The sequence below is a fragment of the Crocuta crocuta genome, unplaced genomic scaffold (assembly GCF_008692635.1).
Source record: "Crocuta crocuta isolate KB4526 unplaced genomic scaffold, BGI_CrCroc_1.0 scaffold158, whole genome shotgun sequence".
In the NCBI taxonomy this organism is placed as follows: domain Eukaryota; kingdom Metazoa; phylum Chordata; class Mammalia; order Carnivora; family Hyaenidae; genus Crocuta; species Crocuta crocuta.
The window spans coordinates 84,101-95,446 of record NW_027532590.1 but is presented as its reverse complement, the minus strand read 5'-3'; the positions used below and the strand labels follow the sequence as shown (position 1 = coordinate 95,446).

Genomic DNA, 11,346 nt, shown 5'->3' with positions numbered 1-11,346 from the left:
CACCACCCCAGTCTGGGGTCTGAGGTGAGGGGAGGAGGAGGATGCTCCCTCCCTTCTCAAGACCCACTCAGTCTACAAGACAGGCACTTCTTGCTATTTGACCAGCAGAGAACTTTGTATGATGAAAACAACGAACAAGAAGAACTTTAGGGAGGATGGTGCTTTAGCAACAGGGTTTCTACAAAACGGATGAAGCTTGGGAACCTCTTTATGACATAGACTTTATTCCTTACTTTGTTGCGATGGCCTTGGCGACAGTGGGTTTGGGGATGTTTTGTTGTTGATCGGTATGTGTTTTGCCTCTGTTTGCCTCCATGTATCTGCATGTGCCTGTGTGTCTGTGTGTGTCCGTGTGTCTGTGAGACACAGAGGGAGCATATCCTACATCAATAACCTCCTTCCCTAAAGAGATGTTCTTTCTTGTCTTTCTAGTTATAAAACCCTTAAAACAGGGTCCACGATGGACAGCTTCCCTTACACACCACATGCCAGCGAGCTCCAGGATATGCAGTGCTGGGACTAAAAGGGCTCCCTTCTCAGGCCAAATCTCGGGGAGACGCAGGTGGGAGGTGGGGGACACCGTCAGTCACTCAGGCCACCCTCCAACAGCAAACCACCACACTGCAGACATCGGTGGAGATGGGCTGGCTGCTGTTCCCACATGCAAGGAACTAACAATATGTAACCGTGAAGATTCATAGAAGTTGATTTGAGATTCATTGATCTTAAATATCAAACTATGACAACATTCTATATGGACAGAGTCAGCTCCCAAGGGCCCAGAATTCTTTCCCCGTTCTTTTTCATGCCTCTTCTTCATCCAAATGTCAACAGGCTTTCCAATCGACAGGAAAAGAAGGACCAAACATGGAGATGTCAATTTTCTTACATACAGGCTGTCTCTCCGTGGCGGGTTGGACAGCACAGATATAAATAGGAGGGGGAATGGGAAGGAGGGTGGAGCACATGTCATGAGAGAGTGGCTTTATGTGCAGGCAGCAATTAAAGGAACCTGATTTGAAAACAGAAGTCTCCAAACCCACTGGGATGAATGTGGCAGAGTCATTTTGCAGGAATCCTATGAACGTTGCATCGCACTCCATGCTCAACCTCATCAAAGGGCCTCATGGAGAAAGATTTTAAACCTTTTTTCCTATGCCACAAAGGAGTATGACCTTTCTGTGAGGAAACCATTGTGTAAGCAAATGAGACCTCTCTAAAGGCCAGGCTTCTAGCTCCGAGGAAGACTCAGTCACAGGGCCTGTCCTTCATCTCTGAGCCAGAAGCCTCTCTGGGGATATGACTTTCACTTCCCATTTGCTCATTCTCAGAGGCTGCTTGTCTGAGTGACAACATGGAGCTAAGGAGCCTGGGAAGATTTATTTGACCAGGAGAGTTTGGGAGCTGGCTCCTTTCTCTGGCAGCCGAAGAGACAAGTGGCTTCAGCTGAGGTTAGGCCCCAGCAGAAACATGGGTACAAGTGATACCCCACCCTTACCTCCTCCACACCTGTGACAGAGCCTCCAGGCCTGGTTGTCAAGACAGACATGAGCAGGTGTCTCCTTGCCAATCTCGGCCTCAGACAGTTGCCAACAATGAGCACTCTGTACCTCACTGAGCCCTGTTTCTAGTTGAGGAAACATCTCTGCTTTCTACTTCTAGCTGACGCTGGTGGCAAAGGCCTCCCAGGAGTGATTCTTGGAGAAAGAAGAGACTCCCATGTTGACTCAGGAGCACACAGGAAAGCCACTAACCCCTACCCCCTGGCAGTTAACCAGAAGTGAATCCTTCCTGTGTCCTCAAGTCCTAAAACCTCCTGGGTGGATGAAATCTGATGAAAGCCAGAAACGCTCTTTATAGAAGGTTGCCTCTGTCCACAAAAGCTTGCATGCAAGTTAAAGAAGCTTATAAGCTCGAAGAAACTCATCAAGGGACTATGGTCTCCCAAAGTTAGGTCAGTGCAAGGGCATGACCATTGCAGGGAGAGGGTCTCTATCCAGGGCCATGTACTTCCCCTTCTTTCCCTGCAACAAGCAGAGAGCAGGACCCTCTGGGTACCTGGGCCTCTTTTCCTGGGCCTCAGGAAAGCCCAGGGGGCAAGTTATTCTCCACTGGTCCCTGCTTCCCAAAGCCAGATGCAGACAGGATGCTGATCTGTGGTTTGAAATGAAGATATTCTGCTTCTCATCAGCAGTGTGCTGGGGCCAACTCGTGCAGGTTTGTAAGAGTCAGTTGTTAAATTCCGGGGAACTTAGTGAGCCATTTGTTAAGCACATCATTATTCAAAATTAAGCCATAAAAAATTAAAATTATATAAAATCAAAATTAAATTATATAAAATACAATTAAATGAATTATATTTAAAACAAAGGCAATAAACAAGCAAATGTCCTCATTCCCCAGTTGTTTCACTACATTTCACTGTTATCACTGTTCTTTTTTCCTTTTTTTTTTTTTAACATTTATTTATTATTGAGAGACAGAGAGAGACAGAGTACGATTAGGGGAGGGGCAAAGAAAGAAGGAGACACAGAATCTGAAGCAGCCTCTAGGTTCTGAGCAAGCTGTCAGCACAGAGCCTGACTCAGGGCCCGAACCCACGAACCGTGAGATCATGACCTGAGCTAAAGTCCGATGCTCAACTGACTGAGCCACCCAGGTGCCCCTGTTATCACTGTTCCTGAGGTCATTTACATCAGCTGTGTCTATGAGGCGGAAATGCTGTGTAGTGGTGTGCTGCTGCACGTCTCTTCCTGGCCCCAGATTCAGCCAGGCCACGTTGGCAGGTTGAAATTGTCTAGAAGTGTTTTCACTACAGAAATAGGAAAGGACTTCGAAGGTTGATTTGTTTTTTGTTGATTTTTCAGACTTTCTCCTTTCTCCATGATGGAGAAAATGTTAAAATGATGTAGGTAATACTTTAAAATGTGCACTATTTATAGCTCTTTATAGCACAAAAGCATTGAGAAAAGTTTTTTGAGTAATTAAAAACTATTATCCAATTTAGCAAAGAAGCCATTAACATCACTGCCTCATGAATGCAATTACAACATGTCTCTGTCTCTTTGGTCTACTCACCATAACAAAAATATCAATGGACGTTCATGCCAACCCTATATATGTGTGTCAGTTGCAGCCATAGCTTGACCATGGATACAAGAATTTGGCAAAAGTCAACAAAAGCGTTCTATGGAGAATCGATGGCTCTATGGTATTTATAACAAAGAGTATTATATTAAATTTTTAAAAATGTTTATCTATTGTTGAAAGAGAGAGAAAGAGGCAGAGCACAAGCAGGAGAGGGACAGAGACAGAGGGAGATACACAATCTGAAGCAGGGTCCAGGCTCTGAGCTGTCAGCACTGAGCCCAACATGGAGCCTGAACTCACAAACTGGGAGAACATGATCTGAACCAAAGTCAGACGCTTAACCAACTGAGCCACCCAGGGACCCAAGGACATTACATATTTTATTATCATTTGTAAATTATGTGTTATATATTCTTTATACCAGTAAAATGTATAATAAACGTATGTGTGTGTATGTGTGTGTATATGTGTTTCCCAGAAAGCTGGTTGTTGAATTTACCAGCATTCCACTGCTCCCAGTCTAGAAGGTACCTGTCTTAACCTCACCTCTCCCCGTTGCACTGACAAGTGCCAGGCAGTCCATCAGACAGACAGATAGCACAAAGGGGAAATGAGTCCTTTCCACATTAATGCATAGGGAAAAGTGATTTGAGCCTTTCCTATATATTACTTTTGATCCCATCATCAAATGAAATAGGGTTTTTTTGTTGTTGTTGTTTATTTATTTATTTTGAGAGAGTGAGAGCAAGGGAGGGGCAGAGAGAGAAGGAGAAAGAGAAAAAATTCCAAGCAGACTCTGCAGACACCATTGCAGAACCTGACACGGGGCTCAAACTCATGAACTGTGAGATCATGACCTGAGCCAAAGTCAGATGCTTAACCGACTGAGCCACCCAGGCACCCCAATGTTTATTTGTTTTTGAGAGCAAAAGAGAGCAGGGTAGGATCAGAGGGGGGTGGGGAGGCAGAAGCTGAAGCAGGTTCCAGACTCTGGGCTTTCAGCACAAAGCGTGATACGGAGCTCAAACCCACAGGCCGTGAGATCATGAGCTGAACCAAAATCAGTTGTTTAACCAACTGAGCCACCCAGGCGCCCCTGAAATAGTTTTTTTTTTAAATAAATATCTCTTTAAAAAGTCTGATCTACTATAGAAATGTCAGGAATTAAGGGAACTTAACTTGAAATAACTACATATAATCTTTGTAGCAGTACAAGGTGGAATATCTGTAAGAACAGGCAGTGAAACAAGCTGTGTTTGTATAACAGACCCACAGCTGGTATCACCATAGGTGGTGCCCTTGTAGAAACAAAACAAAACAAACAAAAACCACAAGGAATTGGTCTATGTTTTGTACACAGAAAGGGAACTAGTTCTTACTGAACACTCATACCATGTATCAAGCTCTTTCAAAAATGCTGTTCTGTTTTAATTTATTCATTTTCTGGTGCTTCCAAAAAGATTTGAAGCCACTCATAAAAATAAATATGAAACTGTAGGAGAGAAAAACAAATGAAGAAATCAAGACCAAAGGGTAAATTAGGGCAGAAAAACAAATTTGAGGGTAAAACTTGTACACAGAAATACAGACCATGAGCTGGGGCTACCCGATTGTAGGGTTGGATGCAAATTAGGCTCTCAGTGTCCTGGAGTCCAAAGCACAGAGTGGGACATGATTGGTTTGACGAGTCAATGTCTTTAAGACATCCTTTGCTCTGGAGAAGCATGGATTTCCCAGGTTTGGAGTCTGAAAGTAATTATCCTGCAGCTGTTCTTAGGGTGACCCTGAGTGACATGGTGGACGGCAGTCTCAGTGGCATCTCAGCAACCATGACATAGTGAGGTTCCTCCCTTGTTTCGTATAGCAGCCTTCAGCTGGAGCCTAGGATGGTGTACCCTCACCACGAAAGGGTGCCCAAGCTTGATTCTGGAATGTATTCCCTGAACACTCCAAGCACTGAGATCCAGACATACAGCTCTCAGACTGACTAGCTTCATATGGGGGGAGGGGAGCAAGGAATACCCCAAATATCTAGATTCATGTCTTTCAGTCACATTAACTCAAGGCTTTTTTGAAAAACATAACAAAACCATGGTCTCCCTTTTGCAGATTTCAAGATAAATATCATGCATAAAAATAAATGTTAAACATTACAATGTGAAATGTGCTTTTTCAAATTGCAAGGTCTCCTCTGGTGGTTCTCACGTGGAGAACTCAATAGAATATAGGTGGAAATATTGTATACTCTTCAGTTTCAACTCAACTAAGAATTAAGGCTTTGGGAATTTATTCTTATATCCCCATGATGGGCTGCTACTAACAAATAAAGAAATAAGACTCCAGGGTAAAAGTAACCTACCTGAGTAATGCCAGTAGAGAATGAGATCAAACTGTTATTATTTCACAAAGACATTTGGTGACTAGTCCAAGGTCACAACGCCAGGAAGCAGCAGGGCTAAACCTTGAACTCAAGCCCTCTGGTCCACAGGCTCGCCATCCACCCTCTATGCAAGAGGACCTCTCAGCCACAGCTGCTTTGTCATATTCCTATACCCAAGTTCTTTCTAATTCTGGGACCACAACACACTGAGAGATAAAATTAAATTATCATCACTAAATATTTGACTTGGTGATTCCAAATATTTGGGGTTAGCAGATCCTTTTGGAACTGTGATAGAAGCCAAGAGCACTCTGGAGAAGAGTATAAATGTCCACAAAAGTTTGCAGATAAGTTCACAGAGCTCGAAGACTCCATGCAACTCATCAAGTTTCCATGGTCTTGGAGGTCAGAACTCCTGACCCACTAAGCACAAGTCATCTCATATTCTTGTAGACGCTACATGAACATGCACAAACACTTCTTGTGCTTGAGTGCCCCTGAGCATGAGGGCCTCCTTAAACTCTTAAACCTCCCAGGTGCCATGCTTGCCTCACTTTCATCATAGCCCAGCAGCCTAGGTATCAAGGTATACAAAGAAGCCAGAAGAAAGGGAGCCTCCTTCTACCACATGGTTTGGGAGACATCAGCCCTTTGGTGAGAAAGTGGTGAGCAGAGGTCATGCAGGGTCAGCAGGGACCATGGCGTAGCCTCTTCTATGCCTCAGGCTCCAGCTCCAATCATCTTGTTTAATTTAATTCTCATATCTGTGCTTGAACCTGGGTGCACCTGCTCCCATTTTATAGAGAACTGGACCATTTGCTCACACCCCCCAGCTGGAAGTGGCAGAGGTAGGTCCTGGTGCAGAACTGGCTGGCCCCAAGGCCCAGCACCTTCCTCTGGCCAGCACCACCTTGCAGACATCTGCTGACAACCATCTTCTTCCGCAAGGGCCTCCTTAACTCATAGGGCTAAGGGCGATCATTAAATCTTACATATTTTTCCTCCTTTGAGCTTTCTTCCTCATGACCTAATCTTTACTTGCTTTCAAGAACTTGTCCTTGTTTCTTTCACTCAAGGGCCATTTTGCAGGGTACCATCCCTAAGCCAGACAGTGTCCTGAGTGCTGGGATCCAGAGAGGGGTCAAAGGGGGACTGCTCCCTGTTCTTGAGGAGCTCAGATCCAGAACTCTTGCAAACAAGTAACCCTAAGCATGTGCTGGAGGTTCACAGGGACACAGGAATGGATTTGGGCATTGGTGAGTCCCAGGCCGAGGGAACAGTGGGAGCACTCACTTCCCCTCGTCTCCCCCTGCATTTCAGAGCAGCACATGGCTGGCCCAGTGAAAGTGCATATGAGTTAGCAGTGGGGGGAGCAGAAGATGTGACAGGGAAGGTACTTTAGGCCCAGTGGTAATCACAACTCTTGGTTGTGGTCTTCATCTAAGTGTTGTGATTTTTATCTAAGTGCTGTCTTCTTACAGCTTCATGATTCTTTCTTCTTTATCTCTNGGGTGGGGTGGGGTCAGCTTTCCCCATCTCCCCTGTTACCTCCCCACACACCTGAACCTTCCAAGCAAGGATGCTGGCCTCTGGTGGCTCTGTCCAGCTGCTGCAGATTCTAGGGCAACGCAATGAGCTCCCAAGGCCAGGGTGTCACTCCAGCTGGAGCCACAGGCCACAGCTTTGCTTAGGGGATTACTTTCCAGCACAGCTCATGGCTGCTTGGCTGGCCACAGATTGTGTGGGGGTGGTTGGCCCAGAAGATGGCAGATTCCGTCCTGGTATTCCACACAGGGTTGGGGTCCTCACTGGCCTCCATTCTGACCTTCTACTTCCTCACTGAGGAGAGGTCAGGTTGGCATCTCTGGGCATGCACATGGAGGCTTGAGAGTCTGAACCAGCACAGACAGCTCTGCTGGGCAAACAGAGGGTGGGGTACTTAACGCTAAAGTCCCTGACACAGACTGAGGGCTCAACACATGTGTGCTGAATGCAAGAATAAATAAATGATGAGAAATGCCACAAAGAGAAATATAGAACTTTCTAGGACTAAGGTTGGGAGAGACAATGGTAAAAAAAAAAATGCAAAAGGCTATGTTCCAGAAACTTCAAAGAGAGGGTAAGGACCACTCGGCCATGGATTCTGGTTTCCCCAAGCATGTTCATGTTTTGACCACATCTGCTCTAGAGCGGAATGAGTATAATTTTTTTTAGCTCTTCGTTTTGAATAATTTTCAGTTTATAGAAAAGTTACAAAGATAGTGTAGAGACTTCCCATATATCTTGCACTCAGCTTCCCCTAACATTGTCATCTTACCTAACCATGGTACACTTGCCAGAAATTCGCATTGGCACAATGGTATTAATTAAACTCCAGGCTATATTTAGATTTCACCTATTTTTCATTAAGGACTTTTCACAAAGATATTTGGTGACTTGTCCAAGGTCACAGCGCCAGGAAACGTCCAATCCCATCCCAGATGTTAATTCCAGGTTTAGTTGCCATGTCTCCTTACTCTCCTCTGATATGTAACAGCTTCCCCATCTTTCCTCATTTTCCATGACTTTGACAATTACGAAGGTCAAATATTTTGGAGATTGTCCCTCCCTTTGGGTTTATCTGATGTTTTCTCATGATGAGATTGAGGTTAAGGGTTTGGGGAAAGAACAGCACAGAGGGGAAGTACTTTTCTCCTTTCACCACAGCCAAAGTTACACAAAATAACACGTCTTATCCCTCGAGACATTAACTTTGACCACCTGCTTAAGGTGGGATCTGCTGGCATTCCCCACTATAGTTACTGTTTTTCCCTTTCCATACTTTATTCTAAGTCCCTTCCACACTGAAGGTAAGTGGAGTCAAGCTCTATCTAGAAAGGAGAAGCATCTACACATATCACATGGAATATTTCTCTATAACTATGGAAGCATGATGTTTATTTATTTATTTCTGAGAGTGGGAGGGAGAAAGAGGGAAGGAGAGAGGGGCAGAGAGACAAGGAGAGAGAGAATCCCAAGCTGACTCTGTGCTGCCAGTGTAGCCCACAAGGGCTCAAACTCATAAATCATGAGATCATGACCTGAGCCGAAATCAAGAGGCAGACACTTAATAGACTGAGCCACCCAGGCACCCCGATGATAACAATTCTTTAGTTCCTTGGTAATGTGGATAGTGAAAGCAGTGGTCAATTGCAAAATGACTAGAACTGTTGTCAAAATCTTAGAATTGGGAGTGTGGGTTAAATGGGTGATGGGAATTAAGGAGGGCACTTTCGGGGATGATTACTGGGTGTTACATGTAAGAGATGAATCACTGGGTTCTATACCTGAAACCAAGACTACACTGTGTGTTAACTAACTTGAATAAAAAATAAAAAAAAAAAAAACAGGCCCCTCCCCCAAAACCCAACAACTTAGAATTTTAAAAAATACTCTCAAAATATGTTATCAACTGTTCTTTTCTTCTCAGAAATGGATCTCTTAGCAAAAAAATCATCATTAAACATATTTCATCATCCGAACCCTGATGTCTAAGTAATGGTAAACCTTATGTGAAAACAAACATTTAGAAAGGGCAACAACAAATCATTTATGTTGAGCCAGACTGACACCCCCGTCCATCACTGCTAACCTCTATTATGTCTACCTCTTAGGTACCATTACCTTGGTTTATAGAAAGGCTGGGTAACTTGCCCAGAGCCCCTCCCCCCACACAGCTGGCAAGCGCATGCCCACCCATGTTTCCACCCCAGAGTCTTCTCCTGTCTTTCCTCTGTGGTGCACTCCCCGACTTTTCCAGCCTAGAAACCCCAAGAAGCACAATCTCCTTGGATGGATGAGCTTTCATTAAAAAAGGAAAAAGAGGGGTGCTTGGGTGGCTCAGTCAGTTAAGTGCCCAACTTCAGCTTAGGTCATGATCTCACAGTTCGTAAGTTTGAGCCCTGCATCGGTCTCTGTGCAAATAATGCATAGCCTGGAGCCTGCTTCACATTCTGTGTGTGTGTCTTTCTCTGCCCCTCCCATACTTGTGCTTGAGCTCTCTATCTCAAAAATAAATAAATAAACATAGAAAAATATTTTTTTTAAAAAAAGGAAGAAAGAAAAAGAAACACATAAACACACACAACCAAAAACTCTCCAAAGTAGAAACCAACAAACAATGGGACAATCCATTCACAGATATGCTCAGATCATGTTAATGTCTTCTCTCTCTGTAACATCCAGAGTGATGTTCCTGCCCATTCTCCCAACAACAGACCTCAGAACACTGTTTGCACATTTTAAAAGAATAAGATGGTCAAAGAAGTAGAAGATGCAGTCTTACCTTGACAAATGCTCAGTAGCTTTTCACCATAGCTTTTTAAATCCCATCACCCTTGTGAATAAGCAGACTTCTAGCTATAACCAGCAACTCCTGATGCAATCCCAAAGAAAAAGCCCATGCCTGTTGTCTCAATCAGTTCACGTAGCTTGTGGCTTCCTGCTGGCGGCGAGCACCAGGCAGAGGTGGCCAGCTCCGGGGTCTGTGGTCAGAGCTTCACCAGCTTCCCCGAAGGAGCTCCACCCCTCCCACTGAGCTCTTTGAAGGCTTCTGTGGGTTCACTGGGTCCAGTGGGCACCGCTGACCCAGAAAAGCCTGGGAGGAAGGACTGCAAGCAGCTGGTCTTTCTCAGGCCCTGGGCTCCACTCATCCCAATGACCCTCTGCCACTAGAAAGTTTTCTCATGGGGTTTTGGTTTAATAACATGGGTGGTGCTTTCTTGTACCAAAATGGGCAGAGTTAGTAAACCTCCAAGCTAAGTCTACAGGGTATTTCGTTCTGCCTTGCAGAGCAAGACAGGAAAGAGCTTGGTCTCTGCTGCCTTGTGTCATCTATAGGATCCTGGGCAGCTGTTCCCTCAGCCTTGTTGGTTTTGTTTTGTCTTCCAAATAACACCGATGACGCCCAGCCCAGAGATACTGTGGACACAAATGATAGAATGGGTGGGAATGATGGGCACAAAATTGGCCCATCAATAAAAATGTGATTTCTCATTTCTAAAAAAAGTGGTACTCTAGCCAGTCATTGATTCTGATTGCAGAACCTCTTCATTGCTGCCACTTCACATGACTCTGAAAACTCAGGGGAGCAGAGAATGATGGAACTAACCATCTGGCGTGGCGATGTCCTGCCTGTCCTGCACTACACCAGCTGAGGGACCGACAGGACAGAAAGGTTACTGAGACAACCTCAGGGGGCTTGCGGGTCCAGCCAGACGTGGTAAGCCACTGGTCACCTGCTTTGTGACCCAGGACAGAAGGGAGCCCATGACCATGCTCCTTTTCTGCCTTTATGTCTGGGAACATTGGCCGAGACATAATTTGGAAATGCTTGCTTTACTCCTGGCCTGGGACCACAGTCCAGATCTCAGTTTTCTCATGGATTTTAAGACTAAGACAATAAGTTGCTGGGAGTATTCAGTAAGAAAGAGCTTTGTGATGTTCATAGCAATAGCAGCAGCAAGTTAGAGTTTTTGGGTTCTAAGACACCTTGGAAACAATCTGCTTAATTTCTCCAAAAAGTTTTTGTGACAGTAAATGGATTAAAGCATAAAACATAATATCTATTACAGTATTTAGCATATAGTAAACTCCAAATAACTGGTAGCTGATGTGAATATGCCTAATCTAAGTTCCAAATCTAATCCTTAACACTGCTTTGTTTTCTATCCTTGGTAGTGAAGAGCCCAGAACAGCATACAGAACCACTTGTGTTCAATGAATCATAGCTCTTACTAATTTATTATTTATTCATCTCCTGATACCTGAGAGTTGGATCTAAGCATTAAACACAAGTTGAAAGAATCTCAAACTCCTTAAGCGTATGATTTAAAAAA

The 11,346-nt window shown here is 44.5% G+C and overlaps 1 protein-coding gene across 3 annotated transcripts in view; it reads right to left on the bottom strand.

Moving 5' to 3' along the window:
- The window catches only part of BLK (BLK proto-oncogene, Src family tyrosine kinase), a 72,678-nt gene extending 62,541 nt beyond the window's left edge, over positions 1-10,137 (bottom strand). For all 3 annotated transcript variants that reach the window (XM_077779650.1, XM_077779649.1, XM_077779651.1), the window contains exon 1: positions 9,795-10,137. The gene's annotated coding sequence lies outside the window, so the exon portion shown is untranslated. The remainder of the gene's footprint in view (positions 1-9,794) is intronic.
- Between the last annotated feature and the right edge of the window lie 1,209 nt (positions 10,138-11,346).